General features: G+C 40.9%; 1 pseudogene; it reads left to right on the forward strand.

Moving 5' to 3' along the window:
* Positions 1-23642, forward strand: part of LOC134361681 (O-acyltransferase like protein-like) — a 60932-nt pseudogene that overhangs the window by 5333 nt on the left and 31957 nt on the right.

The following is a 23642-nucleotide window of genomic DNA, read 5'->3' on the forward strand; positions in this document are numbered from 1 at the left end:
CAAATATACTATCTATGGTTGTTTTAACTGATTTTCATTCTAATGTACCAGAAAATACTTGGCATTTTTCCTTTGACATTTTGCCTGAGATTTTTTGAGCATAGCATATGGTTCTGACCTTAGTTCTCAGTGTGGTTTTCCTGACAGTCATATGGATGGAAAAGTAATGAGTCCATAGGTAGTGAGTACTTTTAGATGGCAGGCACCATTCTGAGTCCTTTGCAGGAGTTGTGCCATGTAGTCCCAACAGCCATGCTAATGGGGGAGGGGAGTATTATCATCTCTATTTTATAAATGAGGAAACTGAATCACAGAAATGTAAAATATCTTGCCCTAAGTGGTAAAAATAGGATTTGAGCCCACATCCTCTGATGCCTGAGCCTGCATTTTCAGTCATTGCCTAGAATAAGCAACGAGAAGCAAGAAAAAGCAAAACAAAACCTGGCAGACCTACGTGAATCAACTTGGAGGGGTCACACAGAAATAACATCAAGAATTAAAAAATGAGTTGCAGGAGATTATTTTCAGTATAAAGTTTAAACACATGCAAAAGAAGGTTCATTTTGCTGTTGGTATATAGCACAAATCTTAAGAAATGCATGAAACTAACCTCCAGATTTAGTCCAGGGGTTACCTGGGAGAAGGTGATCAGGGTGGGAATGCAGATGGGAACACACTAGATTTCAAATGATTGGTCAAGCTTTATTTTTTAAGCTGGGTGATGGAACATAGGCATTTGTTTTATTCTTCATGCCTTTTTAATATATTAATTATTGCATGATAACATTTTCAAACACCATCCCCAACCCAAAGCACAGAGATGGTAATAGGCATGGGCTGCATAAGACCTCAGATAAAGGGTGGGGACCTGAGGAATAAGGTGGAGGGAAGGTTTTAAATTGGTGCAGAGATGTTTGGTCTTGCAGAAGGAAATTGAAGTCATGGCTGTTCTAGAACTGGAGAGAGACTGGTATTTAGAGATACTCAATCTGGCAGTGGTTAGGATAAATTACAGGGTGCAGACATTATAGGAAAGACGACTGTAGTAACATAACTCTAAAGTGAGGCTCCATTCTCCCTTTCCAGCAACCTTCTCCATTTGCTGTCTAACAGACACATGGCCACCATCTTAATAGGGATGAAATCCAAATACCTTTGTGTGCTTTGATTCTACCACCCTCTTGGGTCTTGGCGTCTTATTTTATACCCCTTTTCACTGCTGAAGTCCTTGGGTGAATGTTCTGGTCCCTCTGCTTCTGTTTTTGTTTCGTTTTAAACTCCATAATTAGGGAAGTCTACATTCAGTTGATCACGTACAAAAACTGCACTCTAGCATTTTGTGGGGAATGTGGCATCCTCATGCCAGCTGACTTCCCTTTTGATGAATCCAGCATCCCCCCTTCTTATGAATCTTTTTCTCAGTTTTCTTTCTCCTTGACCACTATGGTATTAGCTGCCTTCCTCTTTCTTAGCACTCATTTATTTCTAATCCAGAGACAGTCCCTGTCTGGATGTCCTTCTGCATTGATGAGTTGATGATCAGTCTTCTCTCGCCTTCTCTCTCTCTACCTGACTCCTGAACATTTGTCCCTCGGGAGCTTTGTTTCTTTCTTCACTGTACTTTCCTTGTCAACTTAAATTGTAGACAAAAGACTTTGAGACGTGGGAATTGCACTAGGCTGGCAGTTCTGAGGCTGGGGGTCTTGTCCTGGATAGGCCAATGACTGCTATGTGATCTCATCCAAACGGTGTCACATTGCTCAACAAGTTTCTTCACTTGTGAAACGGCCAGGCTGTATTTCCCCAATTCTGAAAATCTACAGTAGATTTTAAAAAATCCTAATTCCTAGGCCCAGCAGTGTGCTACAGCTGGTCTGTGCTGGCTCGTGCAGGCCAACTGTTAAATTGTCAAGACAGTTGTTAAACATAGTTATTTTTAAAGGTTAAATCACATGAACTTACAATTAAATAAATCATGTTAAGCATAAAAGTAATAAATATCCAAAATTCATCACTTCCTAATTATTTTACAACATTTTACTATTATTTATATTCTTGAAGCTATTTATACTTGTGTAAATTGTGTCTGTGTGCTGAAAATTACTGCCACGCTACCACCGCATGTGCCCTCTCAACTTTGCACTCGGGGACATCAGCTTGGGAGCTGTAAGTCAGCTGGCAGGAGGACACGTTCACCACAGAAGTCAGTGTTTGCTACAAGTCAGGGCTTGATTTATTTTGTTGACTGTCTAGACTTAAGAAGTTGATGGAGAAATTGTTAAGGATGCAAGTTAAACTTAAAAGTGTGTAATGTCTATAACCATACCATTATGAATAGTGCAAAAAGATGAGGAAATATTCTTTAGTACTCAACTCTCATCTGATTCAGCAAAAAAGTTGCTCCCGTCATGGACAAATCAGAAAAGTTCTGACATCCTTGTACGTCCTTACTCATCAAGATCCTTACTCATTAATATCCTTACTCATTAAGGAGTGCACAGATGTCAACAGCGTTCACATTAGGACTATACTTGTTGGCCAAGTGAAACCATGATTTGGCTGTGGTTACAACAGTTTGCAAAAATCAGCAAAAGCATTCTGTGGGAGTCAATTGACTATATGTAGAACTTATACTAAGGAGTATTATAGATATCATTTGTAATTTGTGTATGTTATGGGCTGAATTGTGTGAGGGGTCTTCAAAAGGTTCATGAAAACATTGTATTATCTTTTGATTTCATTTTTGCATGAGCTTTTGGAAATGCTCTTGTATTCCCCCCAAATTCATATGTTGAGGTCCTAACCCCAGAATGTGACTATTTGGAGATAGGGTCTTTAAAGAGATAATTAAGCTACAATGAGATGAGCAGGATGGGCCCTAATCCAAAGACTGGTGCCCTTATAAGAGGAGATTAGGACACAGGCATGTATAGACGGAAGGTCACATGAGGACAAAGCCAGAAGGCAGCTGGTTAGAAGCCAAGGAGAGAGGCCTCAGAAGGAACCATCCCTGCCCATACCTTGATCTCAGACATCCGGCCTCCAGAACTGTGAGAAAATGAACTCGTGTTGTCTAAGCCACCCAGTTTGTGCTAGGTACTTTGTTATGGCAGCACCTGCAAACTAATACAGTGTGACATTTGTTCTTTATACTAATATAATTTATAATGATACCCATTCAGCATGTGTGGGTGAAATTGTGTGCCTCCAAAAGATGTTGAAACCCTAACCCCCAGTTTCCATGGATGTGACTTTATTTGGAAATAGGGTCTTTGCAGATACGGTCAAATTAAGATGAGGTGATACTAGATTAGCGTGGGCCCAAACCAGTGATCGATGTCCTTATAAGAGGGAGATTTGGACACAAAGAGGCACACAAGGAGAACGCCATATAATGACAGAGTCAGAGACTGGAGTGAAGGGTCTATAAGCCAAGGAACACCAAGGACTGCCAGCGACCACCAGAAGCAAGGAGAGGCCATGGAACAGACTTTCCCTCAGACCCTCCAGAAGGAACCAACCCCGCTGACCCCTTGGTTTGAGGCTTCAATTTTGCAAAACTGTGAGAATAAGTTTCTGTTGTTTTAGACCAGAATTTCCAGATTGTGGAAATTCAAGACAGCATTAGGAAACTAATACAGATTGCTATGGCCTCTCAAACACACTAAAGGATTAAAAAGCATTTATTACCTGGGATGAAAAAAAAAAAAAAGCCAGTCTCAGGTTGGTCCTGGGACTCATTTTCCTTGAGAGGTAGCAGACCCACCCAGAGCTATTTCTTAAAGTCCAACCCAGCCCTCTGGTAACACTGTCTACAGCAGAGGCCTTGCAGGGGAAGCTACAGACATGGAATCATAACTGCTCAGCATGTCATGGCCCCCATGGTTTCACATGATTCCTGCATTTTCCTGTACTTTATTCCTCTGGGAAAAAATGGTAGGGGAGGAGGGGAGGCTTCTGGTTCCCAAGCAGCCTGCAGACTTTTTATTTCCTGTGTTCTCTGATCTCATGACATCCTAGAAATTTTCCCCAAGCAGCTACTTTTGCTCTAAAACTTTCTTAACCCTTCACGTCCCCTCTCCCTGGTTCCTACACCACGTCCCTGAGCCTGTGACAGTCAGGATGTGGAGCCTCGTGCTCTGCTCACTCACTCCCTCTGGCTTCACCATTCACCTCCTCAAATGATCATCCCACGTCTCTTGCCTGTGTGCCTCATCTTCTCCGCTGGAAGCCAAGGCTCACAGGCGATCACCTGTCAGAGGTGGCAGTCCACAGGCAGACACCTGGTGGACTAGCACCGTCACCAGCCCTGGGCTGAGCCTTAGCCATGGGTGGTGCATGGATCACCTACTTTATTCTCAGTCTCTGGACATTGCCTCTTTTCTCACACAGCTGTCAGTTGGGAGGACGTTTTATTCAAGGCCAGTCCCTGCACTGATGCTGGATCTAGAGACAGAAAAGAGGTTGAAACCATGAAAACCTCATCATAGAGTGAGACTGTGGGCTCCGCTGAAATTTGAGTTCACTGGATATCAACAATCCATGCTGTGATAGGCTGCAACATGGCCCCCCAAAGATCCACATCCTTATTCCTGGAACCTGTGAATGTTTCCTTATGTGGAAATGGGGTTTTTGCAGATATGATTCAGTTAAGGATCTTATAATGGGGAGATTATTCTGGCTTATCTGGGTGGGCTCTAAATGCAACAACATGAATCCTTAGAAGAGAGAAGAAGAAGGAGATGTGAGACACACACACAGGGGATGTGATCTCAGAGGCAGAGGTTGGAGTGATGTGGTCACAGCCACCAGAAGCTGGAGGAGCCTGAGAACAGATTTTCCCCTAGAGCCTCCAGAAGGAGTCTGCTGGCACCTTGATTTCAGCCCAGTGATTCTGATTTTTTGACTTGTGGCCTCTAGAACGGTGAGAAAATAAATTTCTGTTGTTTTAAGGCTTCAAGTTTGTGTTAATCTATTATAGTAGCCACAAGAAACAAATACACATGCTATTTTTGTTTTCCAAGTCTAAAATTAATAGCTGACCAGACACAAGGGAGACAGCCAGGAGGTGTTTGTAAAGAGCCTACCCTGGGAACCTGAACATGAAATTGATAGCACATTTAGACCTCTTTCTTACCACAAAGAAATCCAGCACCAGATAATTAGCATTTTACGTATATGCCTGTATCATCCCCAAAAGGTAAAGACTATCAAATTCTAGTTTTAAAAAATCTCCAGTTTAACAGAGGTAGGTACTGAATAAATATTTGCTGTTAATGCTGAAGATGATTATTTCTTTCAGGGATTGTTTCTGGCCTAGCATTCCAGAACCTTCTGATGCCTTCAACTTCAGTGTGTAAGTACATCATTATTTTAAAATTTAAGGACATTGACAGGATCCTTCTTTACTCAGATCCAGAAATTAATTGATGGTGCATTTTTTCTTCTTTTTTTTTTAAAGATGACTGGTAAGGGGATCTTAACCCTTGACTTGGTGTTGTCAGCACCACGCTCTCCCAAGTGAGCTAACTGGCCATCTCTATGTAGGGATCCGAACCCGCGGCCTTGGTGTTATCAGCACCACACTTTCCCAAGTGAGCCACGGGCCGGCCCTTGATGGTGCATCTTAATATGCACTTAGCATTGCCACCACGTGAGAAAGAAAACCTGTCTGCCAATTACCCAGCAGAATCGAAATGAGTTTTTAATCTTTTGAAAATGAAAACTTGGAACAACCGCTGTGTGATTTGAAGTAGCAGGTGTAATTAATCATCAGTTCATTCTATTTCTCCCTCCCATGACAGTCACAATGTATTTTGATTTGGAGGGTGCCCATACCCCAGCAGCTCTTAAGTACTTGACAGAAATTAATTAAGAATGAGGTTGGAAAAGGGCAACTTGTCCATTTGAGTTCATAATCAGAAAGGAAGCAAACGCAATTTGAAAGTTTGTGTAGCACACAAAACAAGCCCAGCCAGAAAACCACAAATGCAACTAGTTTACAAAGCAAAACACCAATTGGAAAGAAAACTAGAATTTTCTCTTCTCCAGTGAAGAATTGGGTCCATGCACTCTTCAAGGTTTTGTCTAAGGGGGAAGACAAACTCGGTACTGACACCTCTCTTGTTTCTGTCTCCTTCAACTCTTATAGTTCCAGAACTTTAAACTTTAGGCTGCAGAGTTTGGGATACCGAGTCAGTGATGGAGAAGGGAATCTTAAAGTCAGTTAGTCTATTTATAATAAATGCATCCAGTTGTTTTGCCATTGTTTTTTCTGGCACAAGGAGTGCCTAAAAATATGAGGGTACTTCAAAAAGTTCATGGAAAGATTCGTATTATCTTTCAATTCTATTTTTTCACAGACTTTTTGAAGTATCCTCATACCTCTGGGGAACTGGACTTTGAACCTTTAAACTTAGTTTTTTCAAAGTTTAATTCAATTTAGCAAATGTTCATTGAGCCCCTCCTCTGAGACATACATTGAGACATGATGAGTTCCTCCCCTCCCTGCCAACATGGGAGACTGACAGGTACACAAGGACATACCTTTAGTGTGATATGTTAAGCAAGAGTCTGGAATGTTTCCTGAGGGAGACAAGCCTTCAGCCTAGACATAAGGGATGAGTCAGCGTTTGCCAGGCAGACGGGAAGCCAGGACGTTCCAGGCAGAAAGACAAAGTGCCAGCCTAGTGCATTCCGTAAAAGAGAACAGAGCAAATGCGGGCTTGAGAGGATGAAACCAGAGGGACAAGTCAGCTCATGAAGGGCCTTTTAAGTTCTGCTCAGGAGTTAAGCCTGAGGTCAGAGCAGTCAAGCCTGGCTGCACATAAGAGTCACCTGGGAAATTCTGAAAAGCTATTAATGCCTAAGCCCCACCCCTGACCAATTAAGTCAACCTTTTGGAGGGTGGAGCCAAGGCATTAGTTTTTTTAAAAAATGTCCCAGGTGATTCTAATGCCCACTAGGGCTGAGAATCACAGCTGTAAATAAGAGGTCTCCAAAGTTGTTCTCTAAAAGGTCAGAGAGTAAATATTTTAAGCTTTGTGGGCCATGCAGCTTCAGCCCTACCATTTTGTGCAAAAGCAGCACTGACAATATGTAAGCGAATGGACAGGACTGTATTCCAACAAAACTTTACTTAAAAAAGAGGTGAGGCCATAGTTTGCCAACCCGTACTCCAGATGATGGGATGCCATTAAAGAATTTAAAAAATATATTGATTTTAAATTTTTGTTTATATTTTAGTACATAAATAGTATATGAATCCATCCACATTGTAAAGTAATCTAAACAATACAAAGCACAAGGACTTTTTAATCCCCTCATTCAAATTCCAACTGTTATCAATGGGGTGTGTATTTTTCTGGAACTTTCCAGAACTTTCTCCTTGACTTCTTTGTATATACGTTTACCAAAAAGATACAGTTTTATTTTGTAAAGTTAGAAAATATATTTATTGTTCTTAAATTTGCCTTTTTTCCCACATAATAATATATCTTAGAGTATTTTCTATAGCACAAATATATATCTATCTATATTTAGTTTTGCATATTATAATGAAATATGAAAGCCCCCATTGCTCATTTAACAGTTTTCTGAGAGATGTTGAAGTATTCTTGCTGACATTAAAGTGCTTTTGTCCTATAAAATAACATTTTCATATGGTTCACCCTAAGAGTCTGTGTCCTATTTTTTGCCATTACAAGCGTTACTGCCACAAGTGTCTCGCAATGTGTGCTCATGTGGTTTCCCTGGGGCAGATTCGGAGACATTGGATTGTTGGGTCACTGGGCAGATCATTTGGGAAGGAGTCTGGTTAAAACACAGACACCAGCTGTGGCAGACTCCACATAAAGGGGAGCTATTGGCAGGCTATGGGGCAGCTCACAGGATGGAGAGGAAGACCAAAGACCTGGTCTCTGGACCGTCAGAAGCAGTCTTGATGGCAGCACCCATTCTGCAGCCTCTCAGAGGGCCACTGGTGGGTGAGTGGAGCCCAAGCTTGGCTTTTGGCTTTGTCTCGCTTCACTCAAGTCCTGGGAGAGGACTGTTCTCAGGTCATGGTGAGTGGGAGGGGAGGCTGGGAGCTGCCTCCAGGGGCCCCTTTGGCTTCTGTAATGAAAGGACAGAGTACCTTGATTTTTGTCAAGATTGCACACAGTTGGGGAGTGTAATTCTCCAAAAGAAAATCTAGTTGCTGTTAGGCAGGAGATTGGCTTCCAGGAGGCCAAATCAAGAGAACCAATGCCTCCTATTTTTACCAACACTTCGTTGTATCAACCTTCTAGATCTTTACCAATCAGATGGGCAGAAAAGAGTGGTGTCTAATTGTTGTTTACTGGTGAGGCCGAACAGCTTTCTCATATTTATTGGTCAGTTGGATTTCCTTTTCCAAGAGTTTCCTGTTTAGATCTTCTGTGAATTTTAAATCAGTGTCTTTGACTTTTTAAAAATGTAAGGGTTCTTTATGCATTCTGAACACAATTCTTAAAGTTATAAATATGGTAAATATGTTCTCTCCTTGCTTTTTAACTTTGTTCATGGTGTCTCGAAGAGTTTAAAGGAAGGGAGGGATGTGGTCTGTCTTGGATTCAGGTTAGCCTAGAAGATAATTGCTGGCTACAAATGGCCAAGTTGGACACCAGCTCTAAGGTTCTGAGTGTGGTCAGAGACCAGGAGACTCACACTCACTGGACAGAAAAGGGTTGGGTCAGTTATTCTCATTACAGCAATAACCTGGAATACTCAAAACCCACTTTAAAAAGGCCAGTGAGAACAGACACCCATTTGCTGAGCCCAAGTGGCCCAGAGCAGTGGAACTGGCCTGAAGGTGAGATGGAGGTTCATGACAAAATCAGATAACCCAGTGAGCTCAGCAAGGACCGCTGGCCAAATGATGGACAGGATGTTTTCAAAATAGCATGTTACTTAAAAAAGAAAAAAAGAAAAAAAAAAGAAAGAAAGAAAGAAAAAGCACATAGGTAAGCAAAATGAGGTTTCTTCAACCTGATTTCCTAGATTAAATCTCAGGAACCCAAGTGTAGTAGTTAAAACAGAGACAGAAATGCGAGAGGAGCTGGTAATCTGACAAGCTGTATTTGGGGTTTTCTCCTCATGTGCTCTAAGGAATATCATTACTTATGTATAAGAACCTACATATCAAACTGACAAATAAAAACAGAGTCTTTTTGTATATTTTAGAGAGTAAGAGGTTGAACCCAGTTTGATCTGAACACAGCTCTGATCCTTACTAGCTAGTTTGAGTACAGAGCTCTGATTCTTGCTGGCAACTAAGAGGACGTAGATTTGTATTGTTGTGTATATTACTTATCTCTGGGCTTCAGTTTTTCACTTGTTGTACTGCTTACTAATGACGCGAACTTGAGCAAGTCACTTGACTTCCCTGTGCCTCAGTTTCCAAATCTGTAAAATGGGGATTAGAATGGTTACTTACCAGGGTTGTGTGAAGATTAAACGAGGCAATGGCCAGAAAGCTCCCAAAACAGCGTGTGGCACCTACCAGGCCCCATGTGATAGTTGTTGCCACAATGCGTGGATCTGAGTCCAGCAGCATCCGTCTTGTCACGCAGTTTTAAGGGAAAGAGGTCAAATGGACCATATACATCAAGCTTGAAAGAAACTCCAACTGCACCATATTTACTATATGCTTAAAGCTAATTCTCTTTCATACTTTTAAAGACATTTCAATGTGGGTGAAATAAGTCAAAAATATGACACATTGGGTCCCAGAAGAAGAAAATTGCTGATAAAATAGTGAATTAGCAAGAGCTGCTTTCCCTTTCCTGAAATATTTCCCTTTGCCAAAGTAATCCTGGAGACAGTGAAGAAAGGAGAGGGAAGCATCGATTGAGAAACTGATGGCAAAACTGAGAAGCCTCTGGGATCCTGCAGGCTGTTGCCTGGTGCCTGTGTGTGTGCGTATGTGTGTGTGTGTGTGTGTGCACGTATGAGTGCCTTCATGTGGCACTGCCAACACAATGGTTCTCAAATTGTGGTCCCCAACTAGCAGCATTAGCATCACGTGAAGACTTGATAAACTACAAATTCTCAGGCCTACTCCAGACCTACTAAAGCAGAATCAATCTGTGTTTTAACAAGCTCTCCAGGTGACACCAATGCAAACTAGCTTTTGAAAACCACAGGCCATCTTTGCCACTGAGAAAGAAACCTACAGCAACAGCCAAGGCAGCCTCTGTCAGAGGCATTCACATCAGGGCTCCCGATCCCTGACACCCTCGCTCGCCATCCCCCAGGCACTGAGGGCTGACCCGCATTCCTGGGCATTCACCCTTCTGCCCTCTTGCCTCAGGGCTGGTGGGTCACAGTCTCAGGAGATTGTGTCTTCTCAGTGCTGCTGCTTTCAAATAACTTGAGGGAAATTCCAGATTGAGAGAACTGCCTGGTAAAGCAGCAGATGAAATTGCCAGGGATTCTGTGGTGCTGGGACTTTTAGCTCTGCGGTTCAAGCTCTCTTCACACTCCTGAAATTCCTGAGGAGGTACACAGCCCAACACACTTCCCCAGACAAAGGGAATAAGAGTGCACGGGCCAAAACACTGAACCCCCTGAGGAGTAAACACAATGAAGAATGGCAGTGGATTGAATAAATGTGTGTACTACATGAAGCTGAATTGTTGGAACAGATGAGTCACCAAGAAATGAAAATAAGCACAATCAATACAAAGAGATAAGAGAGAATATTGGCAATGCAAAGTATGAGCATGCAATCATTAAAAAAAAGTCAAGAAGAACTGTTAGATAGTAATGATAGTATAGTTGAAATAAAAACACAATAAAGGGGATAAATAGTAAGATGGATAAAGACCAAGAAAAATTACTGAGCTGGAAGATCAATTTGAGAGACCTCTCAAAATATAGCAGCAAAGGACAGAGAGATGGAAAATTAAAAAGAAAAACTAAGAGATATTGAGTCTAGAGGTGCCAATAGTTATATAATAGGAGCCAGAAGGAGAAATATAAGAAAGCGAATGGAAGGAAGAAAATATTTGAACAAATAATGACTATACTTTCTCCAGAATTAAAGGCGGGTATAAGATGTTCCACTGAAAGGGTTTTCAGCATGCCAAACTAAACAGACAAAGAGAATTTATACCCGAGTGTATGTCAGGACAGAGCTGAAATTAAGGACACTAAAAGCACTGAGGTAATTTAAAACAATTCCAGAAAGAAAGGCAATTAGATTGACATCAGACTTCAAAATGACAAAAGGAGAGCTGAAAGAAAAATCCTACATGCATGGAAATTAAATAACATATGAGAAAATAACCCTTGTGGGGGCCGAGCCCGTGGCGCATTCGGGAGAGTGCTGGGAGCGCAGCGACGCTCCCGCTGCGGGTTCGGATCCTATATAGGAATGGCCGGTGCACTCACTGGCTGAGTGCCGGTCACGAAAAAGACAAAAAAAAAAAAAGAAAGAAAATAACCCTTGTGTTAAAAAAAAGATACTAGAAAGTAAACACACACATACTCACATACACAAACTTACAACTAAATGACAGTGAAAACACCAAAGGTCAACATTAGGTGCAGATAAAGCAGTACTTAGAGGGAGATTTATAACTCTAGATGACTGTGACAGAAAGCAAGAAAGGTTGAAGACTTATGAGCCAAGCACTCAACTCAATAAATTAAAAGAAGAGAAACAGATCTATCTCAAGAACACAATAAGGACATAATAGAAATAAGGACAGAAATCACCACAAAACAGGAAATAAAACAAAATGGTAAAGAAAACCAAGATTAACAAAACCAAAAGTTGATTGTTAGAAAGACCTCAAGCAAGACTGAATGAAGACAAATGAGAGAAGATACAAATAAAAACTAAAGAATAAAAAAGTAGAAGTAAATATAGGTTCAACAAAGATTTAAAAATAAATATTTGGAAACAAAAACAAAGTGGAAGAATATTTTGGAAGAATATTTTTAAAAAATGGTTCAAAAAGAAATTAAAATATTAAAGACTATTAAGCCTTAAAAAAAAATTGGAATAGTAATTAAAAACCTTCCTTCTCTCTAAACCACAGATTAAGATGGTTGGAACAGTTCAGCTCTACCCATCTTTTAACCATATGTATTCCCAGTTGTTCCAGAAAACTTCAAAAGCTGCCCAACTCACTTTATTTTTTGAAACTTTTTATTTAAAAATAATTATAGATTCACAGAAAGTTGCATAAATAGTTCAGAGGTATAGCAATTGTACCCATGGGATTTTAAGTTATGGGGGCGACTGAGTATTATCACAGAGAAGTCAATGCCATTGAAAGATTTTTATTACTTATATTTCCTGAGCTGGGGGCATGCCATGCCACACAGAGCCACATGGGGAAGCACAAGGTAGGTTGGGAGAAAGAAGGGAAGAAGGAAAAGCACAGGCCATGGACTTTTTTGGGGTTTCTTTGAGGAAGGCAAGGCAGAGCAGGGTAAACAGTTTAGGATTGGCTAGTTTGGTAATGTCGGTAGGCTCTGGGTAACAGGGGTAGTCTCTAGTTGTCTGGCACCTGGGCCTGGATTGATTTAGGGCAGGGATATATGGGCTTGGTGTGTGAGAGTTTGGTAAAGGAAAGGGATGGGGATGTGGGCTCTGGATTGATTCCTTTTTATATCAAAGGGGTGCTCCTAGGGCAAGCCTTTGCTCTTTCTAAGAACTAGCTAGCCCTGGAAAAGGCAGTCTCTCCCCAGACAGTGAGGCCACAAATGTCAGAGCATCAAGAATACCGAAAATAAGAAAATATAGTTAATACAATTGACCCTGCATGACATCCAATGACAGATGTATATAAATGATGACAGTTTTTCTCCCATGTAATCTATAAATTCAAAGCAATTTCAATCAATAGTCTACTTGGATGTTTTGAGGAACTTAAACTTTTTCTGAAATTTGTGTAATCATAATTAATGATCCACATATAACTAGCTCAACTTTGAAAAAGAAGACTAAAGGAAAAATACTTGATACACCACAGATCTGTAATAATGAAAACTGTGTGGTTCTGGTGCTAGCACCAGGGCTGGCTTCATGGGCATGCAACCTGTGTGGGCCACACAGGGACCCATTCTTAAAAGGGCCCCAAGGTTGGTTGAAGTATGATTTGCTGCCATCATTTAAAAATTCTTAATAATTTTCAAATGAGGTCCTCTGCATTATTATTTTGCACTGCCCTGCATATTATGTAGCCAGTCTGATCTAGAACAAACAAACAAACAAGAACAAAATAGAGAGCTCAGAGGAAGATCACGTGTATATGAGATCTTTTGGTATAAGAAGGAACTTGATCCACAAATCCATGATGAATGGCAGAGTTATTTAGAGATTGTTTTGGGGAAAGTGGTTCACTTTTTGGAGAAAAAATGCACCCTGAGTAAGATGAATTAAAGACCTAAATACAAAAGGTAAAACTATAAAGACAGTGAAAGGTGATATTAGAAAATCTCTTTAGGACCTATGGGTGGGGAAGAATTTCATAACAAAATACCAAAAGCACAATCAATAAGCAAAATATTGATGGATTTGATTACACTGAAAGTATGGATTTCTGTTCAATGAAAGACACTGTAGGTAAAGTTAACTGACAGATAATTAACTGAGAGTAGATATTTTCAATGACTCAGATGGACAAGGATCAATACATAGAAGAATAAGGGGCTCTTGCAAATAAAAAGAGAAAAATCCATAAAAAATTGGGCAAAGGACACGAACAGGTTGAGAAAACTTAAAAATGGCTGAAGAAAAAAATATCCTGACTTGGCTGGTAGGGTTAGTTCAGTTGGTTAGAGTAGGGTGTTATAACACCAAGGTCAAGGGTTTGGATACCCTTACTAGCCAGCTGCAAAAATAAATTAATTAATTAGAATTGCATTTTTAAAATCCTTAATCATTTTTAATTAGAGAAATGGAAACTAAAACAACAAATTAATATTCATTAATTGCCAAAAAATTGAGAGGTGGACAGTGTAAACAAAAGATAGAAACCAGCATGCTTGGGGAATGTAGATTGGGGCAGTTGCTCTGGCAAGTAATCTGGTTGGATTTACATGGACTAAGTATTTGTGTGCCTTATGATCCAGCAATCCCACTTTCAGGTATATATCTGAGCTCAGCCCTCATGTTGCTCTATACAGGGACATGGGTGAGGAGTTAATCACCATGTGTTTGTGTATTGGGGTCACCTATATGTCTATCACCTGGGGAATAGCTAAGTCAAAGGTAATGATGGATTATTATACAGCAGTTAGAAGCTGTGAACCAGATGTGCACAGCAACATCATAAAGTAGTGAAAATGTAGTTCTGAGCAACATACACAGAAACAGAAGGAGACTGAAAGCAAAAATTCATTCATCTAAATGACAAACGCACTTACACAAAACAAGAACACATACAAATGAGAGGATACACACCAAACATACAGGGTGGGGACAATTTGGGAAAGGAAAAGGAAGCGATGAAGAAAGATGAAGGGAAATGAATTTTTAAAATGAAAGAAAGAAGAACATAAAGAATGACAAACAAAGGAGGGACTTTGCATGCCTAGGGCTGAGAGCGCCACTAACTGTGGAGTTTGATGCCTCATCCTTCTGCTTCTAAGGTTAAAAAAAAATGAACTCTTTCCAAAATAAGGTCCCACAAAACTGGATAAAAACTTTTTGATTTGTGAGTGTGGGTGTGGGTCGGGAGGAAAAAAAGCTAACAAATTTTAGTTACATCTAAAAAGCATTTATTTTTTCAAAGAAATCAAACTCATTTTTTTCAGCAACTGTTGACAGACCATGCAATGGCATGAGAATGGACATCGTTGTGCTTCCCTGATGATGAGAGAGCTTGTGTATGCAAAATGTAAGTGGAGAGAGTGGCATCTCAGTAGATCTGTCTCTCCTTTTTTCGGTCATGTAAGTTTGATAGGTTTAGAAGGTGGAGCTGAGCACCTATAAATCCATCTGAAAGTGGCACAAGGAAGCGAATTTTGCAAACTTCTTTTGCTTTGAAATTCAGTGTATGACTGTGGGGAAGCTTGGCAGCAATGTTCTTCACTGAAACGTGGACAGCCTGGGATCTTACAGCGAGTGACTCGCTTCATATTCTGCAGGTGAGCATGGGAGACCTGCATGCTTGCTCTCTAGGGACAAGAAAATGTCATGATATGGAACACAATCAACTCCACCAATGGCTTTTTTAAATTAAAGAACAAAAAACTATTACGAAGTTTTGCAAAAAGTTAAAACTAAATTTTAAATAGTTGGCAGACCGTGCTCAGCATCTTCAGAGCGTGGCACACTGTAAGTGGCACTTGTCCACAAACCACATAGGCCTTGTGATATTCCTCCAACCCCACTGTATCTGGTAAGACTTCTGGATGACCTACATTGGGAATCCAAGGTCAAGTCCCAGCTAGCAAGATCGCTAGCAAAATCCTGCCCTGCTCTTTGAGTTCATTACTAGCTGTCTTTTGCTCTTCTCAGGCTCAGCCACTGCTGGGCTTCAGTGGGGACTCTCCTCCCCACTTGGGGTTATGAGGGCCCCCACCATTCTCCCAGACCAAATCCCTACTCTGAATCTTTGATGTCGAGGAACCACATCATTGCTTGGAACAGTGCAGATCAAGCCAAGGAGCTTAGAATGCAGTTCCCAAGCACTATGACTCACCATCAGTTTTTGGAATACCAGAGGGAGGGTGGACTTCCCATTACCCATAACCCCTTTCCCAGAAACAGAGCTCTAAACACGAATTTGAGGTTATCCTAGCAGATGGGCTGTGACTTTTAAGAATACAGTACTAAACCAGTTGTCCAAGGTTGTAGGGCTCACTATCTTCAAGGCATGTTAATCCTTTTACTGCTCAGAACAAAAGTAGAAACAGCCCAGCCTCTTATTAAATAGAAAGATAGATTTTACGTGTGTCACCTAATTCTAAAAGAACACTAAATTACTAGTTGGTTAATAACAATTGTATGAAATAACAGTAAGAAATTTAAGCTTTCTGCTATTAATGCTATGAAATGATCTTAGAATGTTTAACCAGGGAGACAGGCAGATTATCACTCAGCTCCATGTGACCTGTTGAGGGTTGAGATAATGACCGCTTGAGGGTTTAATCAGCGTGTACTAATGTCATTTTCAAAGCAGATTAATGGTTTTGATATCAGAGCAAAAGGTCAGATCTACATAATCATGTAAGTTATGTGTTTACAAGAACCATCTGAGAAATTTTTATTTATAATATGATCTTTATTGGGACAGGCATTCTAATTATTGGCTTGATTTATTAATAAAATCTTTACTTGATACATTGTGTCCTGCTACCAAGAAATGGCAGCTTGGCAGATGTATTGAAAATTGTAGGAGAGTCAATGCTTAATGATCTTTAATATGGATGAAAAGTACACTGGGGCAGATTATCTAAAACTGGTGGCTGCTTTAAAAATAATCAGGTACATTAAGCCTTGGGGTGTATTTTTATTTAAATATGGGAGCATCTGGTGCTCTGAAAATTCACGTGAACCACTCTGTAGTGAAAAAGTCATCTCTTAAGAAGTTGGAAAACTTTTCTTCTTTCGACACCCTTCTCTCCCATCTCTTAACTTATGGGTAGTGCAGCAGCAGCCTCACTTAGAAATGATCCTGCACACGTGCTTTGAATGCTGAAATTAAAGAACACTGGGACATTGTGTTTGCCAGGATGGAGCAAGTACAGTGTGGGCGTGTGTGTCCCTGATTCTTGTGCTGAAGAGGATGTGACTACGATGTCTCTGCTGGGTAGGTACCAAAGAACACCCAGTGAAACTATTGTCTCAGCATCAAGTTTGAGAAACCCCAACTCCTTAGAGCCAAGAAAAGCAATTTATTCAGGATTGAACCAACCTTTCATCCCGATCAGTCTGGTTAATGGAGAGGAATGGAGTTTGGGAGGCTTGGGAGTGGAGGCGGTGGAATAGGAATGAACTAGGTAGGAAGGAAGAGAAAGACAGTAAAGAGGAGGCGGGAGCTGAGTTATGTAATAAAAAAGTAAAGTTAAACAGTCTTCCCTCACCCACGGCTGTTTGGTTAGGCCTGAAGAAAGGAGGTGGGGGTGTTGGTTTCCATATTGTGAGTGTTCTGTGCTCTGGCCCACGTGTGGCAATCTGTCACCTGCCAATTCCAGAAGGCCATTCTGAATTAGGATTGTATGAGGCCAACTTGTTGTAATGGATTAGTGTTAAGAGCCCAGCATTTGGTCCTGGTTGTCATCTCCCAGCTGTGTGATCCTGGGCAAATCACTTAATCCCCTCAAGCTTCCATTTCTTCCTCTGTGCAGTGAAGGGTGGGCTCTGAAGTTCAGCCTGGCTCTGACTCCGTATGGCCTTATAATCACTTCTCACCTTAACCTTCTGAAGGAGCAAATTTTGATCCACGTGGAAACTGGTTTGACTTCCTCTAAGATTTTCAAAATTTTCAAGGCAAAGCTTTAAATCCTAAAATTTTTGCCACTAGTGTCTTTTGTATTTATTATGGTCATCCAAATAAAAACTAATGTGACACATTATTAAGAGCTCTCCTTTAAAGTTCTGATATTACCCCTAGTTTTCAATAACTTCAAATTGTTCTCTGCATTAATGATGATTCCTACAGCTTTGGGTACATTGTCTATCTACCAAGTATTTCATGTGCTGTTAAAAAAACCCAATGAATTGTTATCAATCAAATTCAAATTTCAGTTCTTGTTGGATAAGCCATAAATAGCCTAGAAACAAAGATAAATTTGCAGAGTTGTTATTAAATTAGCATTTCAAGTGAATAAGTTACTCCCCAAGTTTGAAGAGTTAATGGTCTTTATTATTTAAGAGATTTATCAATCAGCCTAATTTTTCTGGCTAATGCTAAGCTTACTAGCCAGAGTTGACATTAGAACAAAATGGAATGTAAGAAATAATTGCTATTGATATTTTGAGAAAGTAGCATTCAGAGAAAAAATGAGGTGAAGTTTTTCTGTGAGGAACCGGAAAATGGAAGGACTCTGGTTAATGTGAACTGAGCTGACGTGGTGGATGTATTAGTGGAATTTATCCTTCACTGCCAAGGCATTTTTCCAGCTTCAGTAGAGGCAGCAGATAAAAGATGCCTTTGCCCAGGGGAAAATGTCCCCATCTGGAAAGGAATTGTCAGCTGTTCTTTAAAGCTTTTTGATGGAGTTGCCAATATTTCCTCTGCAGATGTGGGGACAACCAGCTCAGCAATACAAGGCAGAAGCTGTTGGCACAGAGTTTACTTATCCAGAGTAGGAAAGCAGGGAGAGAGCATAGCAGACAAGCCAAGGAAAAATGATTCCAGTATTGTAGAGGGAGGGAAGATCCTGGGCAGGTCAGAACATATTGCTTTTGGCCAAAGACTAGGTCAAAACACTGCATAGTTGTCACAGAACATTATAAAATTTCACCCAACAGGCTTTATGTGAGTTCCTGAGAATAAAAATATGTACCACCAGATTGTTGAGGGTCTAGATCAAACTTGATGTGACGATTTGGAAACCCAGACCTAGGCTATTTCCCTAAAAATTCAGCTCCATGCATTTTGGTGTCATTTACTACATTCATTTCCAAGGGCTCCTATAACAAAGTACCACACACTTGGTGGCTTAAAACAACAGAAATGTATTGTCTCACAGTTCTGGAGATGAGAGATCCGAAATCAGGGTGCTGATGGGTTTGGTTCCTTCTGGAGGCTCTAAGGGAGGGTCTGTCCCATGTTCCTGGTGGTTGCCAGCAGTCTCTGGCACTCTTTGGCTTTCAGACACATCATTCCAATCTCTACCTCCATTGTCAGGTGGTATTCTTCCTTGTGTGTCTCTCTGTGTCCAAATTTCCCTCTTACAAGGACACTAGTCATACTGGATGTAGGGCACATCCTAAGCTCATATGACCTCATCTTAAGATGATTATTTCCAAATAAGGCCCCATTCACAGGTACCAGGGGTGAAGACTTGAACTTCTTTGGGGGGACACAGTTCAACTCAAAACAGTACCTAATACCTCCTACCTAGACTAGCTAGATTACCTGAGTTCCCTTAAACACAACAGGGCGTTGGAAGATGGCAACTCGCAGCCACTTAGCTTGGCGCCCTGCCCTTAGTACATACTTGACAAACATTACACAAATCCTACTGAAGTTCAACCATGAGGCAAGAGACCCTGTCACAGCACAATACAAGAGCTGAAAAAGAAAAGGCTCGTTTTAAGGGTCTGTTTAACACTGAGTCAGCAGATTCTATCCAGACTCAACACCGAAGAGTAACGTATTTCCATTTTCAAGGACTCACTGTAAGTCTGTCCTGTTGGAAATCTTATAACATTTTATGGTGATCACACTGCCCCAGTTAGCAGTGGCCAAAAGCAATGAGTTCTAGGCTGCTTAGAATCAATGTTTAATAGCCCTTTACAATAAGCTTTAAACTGTCCTCTTTCCTGTGTTCTAGTAGGCCAATTGCATCTTGCTTTGACTGTTAGATTAAGAATTACTAGGCCTACATAGTAGAATAATGGTGCTAGAACTGCAAAGAATGATTCTCTCCTACCCTCTGCAACTCTCTTTTATGGATTCCCTGCGTCTGATTGAGGAAATGGAGCTATTTTAATAGTAGTAATTCCTGAATTACCCACAGAAGTGCCTTTCTGGCTAAGGATTCAAAAGAAATCCAAAACATTTCACAGAGTATCATTTTCTGTTCTCAGTTTAATTCAGAAAATATTTATTAAGCAATTTTATATCTGGCCTTTGTATGATACATCGCACATGTGTGCTGGGGGGGATCAAAACAATTGAGAGTTGCTCATTTCAGGAAACCTACAATTTGGTTAGTAAGAAAAGTACGTGTGCCTGAGCTATTAGGAAACAGTATCAGAAAATAAACGTTCAGTCTCACATTGAGTGCTAGGGATGAGCACATACTCCAGAGAAGCTACAGAGAGTAGGATGGCGGGGTTGGTGGGGAGTGGGTGAACTGCCTGGGTAGGGAAAAGGGGGGCTTCATAGAGAGGGCCAGAGCTGGCCTTGTGTGAATTTAACATCTGACTGTTTAACTTTACTTTTTTATTACATAACTCAGCTCCCGCCTCCTCTTTACTGTCTTTCTCTTCCTTCCTACCTAGTTCATTCCTATTCCACCGCCTCCACTCCCAAGCCTCCCAAACTCCATTCCTCTCCATTAACCAGACTGATCGGGATGAAAGGTTGGTTCAATCCTGAATAAATTGCTTTTCTTGGCTCTAAGGAGTTGGGGTTTCTCAAACTTGATGCTGAGACAATAGTTTCACTGGGTGTTCTTTGGTACCTACCCAGCAGAGACATCGTAGTCACATCCTCTTCAGCACAAGAATCAGGGACACACACGCCCACACTGTACTTGCTCCATCCTGGCAAACACAATGTCCCAGTGTTCTTTAATTTCAGCATTCAAAGCACGTGTGCAGGATCATTTCTAAGTGAGGCTGCTGCTGCACTACCCATAAGTTAAGAGATGGGAGAGAAGGGTGTCGAAAGAAGAAAAGTTTTCCAACTTCTTAAGAGATGACTTTTTCACTACAGAGTGGTTCACGTGAATTTTCAGAGCACCAGATGCTCCCATATTAACAGTATTAATATGATCTTTTTTTCTCTCTCTCGGTAGATGTTTTAAGATTCAGAAACACTTCATTTCTGTCCCCTTCTCCCTCTCTCTTTATAACCAGTTCTTCTTCCTCGTCTGATGGGCGTGTGGCCACGTGTGCTTCTGGGATGTTCCCCCGGACACGTTTGCTGCCGTGTGTCTGTGAGTGCGGGCGTCCGGGTACCTGGATGGCATGTTACCTGTTGGTAATGTTTTATCAACCTTCCCTCATCAGCTGTGTTTAACCATTTAATATCATTCATTGAATGATGTCTGGCCAATGCTGCCAGTTTGCAGGGTACTATGGTCTGAATGTCTGTGTCCCCCCAAAATTCACTGTTGAAACCTAACCGCCAATGTGATGGTATTAGGAGGTGGGGCCTTTGGAAGGTGATTAAGTCATGAAAGCTGAGACCTCACGAATGGGATTAGTGCCCTTATGAAAGGGACCCCAGATTGCTCCCTAGCTCTTTCTACCATGCAAGGACACAGAAGTCACCATCTGTGAATCACAAAGTGGGCTCTCAGCAGACAGCAAACCTTCTGGTGCCTTGGTCTTGGACTTCCCAGCCTCCAGAATTAAAAGTAAATAAATAATTCAGTGTATGGTATAATCTACAAGTCTAATTTTCTTTTCTTACAGAAGAAAATTATGGCAGAACTCTTTGCTAAATAAACCATCTTTTTCTACTAAAAAAAAAAGAAAGAAATCAATTTCTCTTGTTTATAAGCCACCTAGTCTATGGTATTTTGTTATAGCATTCTGAGTAGACTAAGACACAGGAGATCACCATTTACCTTAAACAAGAAAATGCTAAAGTATTCAAGGGGCAGACTCGTCACACACAAATGTGATGGGGTTCACAACCACTGAGAAAGGTATCCTGTCTCCACATATTCCTGTTCCTCACCATCATGTGACCACCAAAGATTAATTTCTTCTATGTGAGGCATTGCCTCTCCCACAAATACCTCAGCCATCTTGCTCACTACTTCCTGTTTGCGTCTTGGATTATTTCTCAGGATAAGTTAAACGGAAGTAGAATTGCTGGGTCATAACTCTCGAATCATTTGACGTTATTGTCCTGAACAATTCGCTTAGGAAACGGCCATGTCTGTCTCATCACCCTCTCACCAGCAGCAAAGCTACCTTTATCAAAACTGGAACCGATTGGATAGGTGAATAAATTGGTTTAATTTACATGTTAAAAAAACTGGTTCACTTGGGAGTGTGTGGTGCTGATAACACTGAGGTCAAGGGTTCAGATCCCCGTACTGGCCAGGGCCCCCCATCCCTCCAGAAAAACAAACAAAAAAACTGGTAAAAAGGATTTCCCCCCCCCTAAGTTTATCTGTCTCTTGCATTTTTCTCTTTTACATTACTTAAAAATTAAAAAATTTTTAATGAATTTTTAAAATTAAAATTCATAATATTTATCCCATTTTCTGTGTGTGTTAGGTTCTTACTGATTTTTAAAGTTTATTTTGTATATATAGAAAGGATATTAATCCGTAGTCATATCAGCTGCAAATATCTTCCTCAGTGTTTTGGTTGCTTATTTTATTTGTTTGTTTATGTACAATTAATGAGTTAAGTAAAATCCATTAATCTTTTCCTTTGTCATTTTTAAAATTATTTTTTCATTGTTTTTATTCATACAGCATTATTCCCCACCCTTAATATTGTTGAATGTTTGCCTGTGTAAATATTTAGTGGTTTTGTTTTCTCTGCGTCTTGTTTTAGCATCTTGTGAGGCAAGTCTTGGCCACTGTGTGTCATCTCTCTGCAGGTTCATCACCTTGCTGGGCCTCGCCCTCCCTTTGGCTGGAACTGCACTCGTGGTGTCAGGGCCCAGAACATCGCCAGAGCACAGGGCACCGTCGGCCAGTTACGGGAGTGTGCCTTTGAGAGGGACGGAGAGCAATGGACGAAGTGACAGAGTCAGGTGGATGCACTGCCTGGCCCACCTCTCACTGTCAGGAGCCCCAAGCAGAGGGAGAAGTAGGCATTTTAATGAAATTAATACCACCCAGAGAGGTGCCTTAGATGAGTGTGCAGTTGGAAAATAATTCCTACAGTGCTGGATTCTAGCAAATGCCCAACAGCTTCTAAATGTCAGCGTGGAGGTTGATCTCTGCTCCTTACAAGGCAGTCTTTGTTTACCATCAGTGTGTTAAAGCAAGGAGAGGCCATAAAAAATGCTGCTTTATTTCTTGGGTACAATTATCCACTGTGATTTTGTGCTAATCAAAGACAAGGTCAGAGCAGAGCTCAGGGTTTTACTGTAGTGATTCTCTAAGGAACAATTCCACAATCACAATGTCTATTTTCAGTGTCATAGTTACACGCATGACACATGGAAGCTTCCTGCCATCACCAAGGTGAAGGATTTACATATAAGTTAAAGCCAGGGAGGTGATTAATTGCAACACAAGCTTATCAATGCAGCAGAATAGATCTGAGCCAGAAATAGATGACCCAGCATCATGTAGTGAGAGGCTGGATTTCAGTGAGTCACACTGGGTCCTGTTTTAGTGAAAAACTAAGAACATTATCACCATTTCCACTGCCTATATGGCAAGGCATGTAGCATGTATGAGTACATGTATCTCACACAAGAATAGCCTGGTCATGCCCATACCTTTGGAACACGTGGAATTGCTTTGACAGATCCCCTTTAGGTCCATTCAATAAGTCCTTCCTTACTCCATTTTTGTTTTAAAAATAAAACAAAATTTCAGTGAATGGACCAGAAGAATATAAATGTGTGCTAAAGTGGTTTCAGGGAATGTGTACAGTGGAGAAGGCACAGCAGTGATTTCCTAAGGTCCCATTGGGATCTTAAGGCAAAAACAGAAACAGCAACAACACTGACAAAATACCCCAACAAGAAAAACAAAAAACATGTTGTGTGATGATAGATATAATATGAAGTTGCTGAGGAGGCTCAGAGTTCCCAGGTGCAACCTCCCTCCCAAAGCCAGAAGCA

This window comes from Cynocephalus volans, chromosome 13 (genome assembly GCF_027409185.1).
Source record: "Cynocephalus volans isolate mCynVol1 chromosome 13, mCynVol1.pri, whole genome shotgun sequence".
NCBI classification, from domain to species: Eukaryota; Metazoa; Chordata; class Mammalia; order Dermoptera; family Cynocephalidae; genus Cynocephalus; species Cynocephalus volans.